Below are 1,082 nucleotides of genomic sequence, written 5' to 3' on the forward strand. Positions count from 1 at the left end.
CTATCTATCTATCTATCTATCTATCTACCCATCTACCTACCTGCCTGCATACCTACCTATCTGTCTGTCTGGCTGTCTATGTATGTATGTATGCATGTATGTATGGATGGATGGATGGATGGAAGAAATTGAAAGTGGTCTGGCCTGGAGAAGGATGCACATCGCCATGTTTAAACAAAAATGCAGAAGCCACGCCGTACGTCACAACGGCATTTCTACGACTCTATCAGAAGTCGAGAGCGCTCAGCTCCAAATGAGACCTCACTCAAGGAATACGGTCTCCTCAACCAATGGTGAGCTTAGAGTCTGCGCTGTCCGAGTTGATCCCCGAGTTTACCGCCTCCCTATGCGTAAAACACAATACAGAAATTTTTTTAAAAATATTGCTGTCTGGAGTGGATCGCGATCTCACATCATCTTAGCTAAGATAGTGTCTATGAATGAATGTTGCATTTACAGTACATCGTATATACTTATCAACTGGCGACGCAAAACATCAGTGCTTTCTTCGGATCACTGTTTCCTTTCATTCAGTTAAACCAGAAAAATAACTGATCGCATTCATGGTTTTCTGAATATCAAAGCAAACGTGTCCATTTCGGTTTAGTTGAAGATGTCTCGATTAAGGTTGATTCTTGATGACTTGCAGCGCGTATATAAGAAAATATAAGAAGCAAGAATGTATGAACAATGGAGAAATGTCCAATATAATGTAAGATTTCAGAAAGGGTGACACACACATACACATACACACACATGTATGTTTTATGAAGGCGCATGGCTCAGTGGTTAGAGTGTGGGGCTCACAATCATGAGGTTGTGAATTTGATTCCTGGACTGAGCTGTGTGTTGTGTTTTTGAGCAAGACACTTTCTTTCACGTAGCTCCAGTTCATTCAGCTGCAGAAATGAGTCGCAATGTCACAGGTGCCAAGCTGTATCGGCATTTGCCTTTCCTTTGGATAACATCGGTGACGTGGAGAGGGGAAGCTGCTATGCATGGGCGACTGCTAGTCTTCCATAAACAACCCTGCTCAGGCTTGTTTCTAGGTGCCATTCCAAGGTCCTTCACGATCGAAGGGG

The sequence above is a fragment of the Octopus bimaculoides genome, chromosome 4 (genome assembly GCF_001194135.2).
Source record: "Octopus bimaculoides isolate UCB-OBI-ISO-001 chromosome 4, ASM119413v2, whole genome shotgun sequence".
Lineage (NCBI taxonomy): Eukaryota > Metazoa > Mollusca > Cephalopoda > Octopoda > Octopodidae > Octopus > Octopus bimaculoides.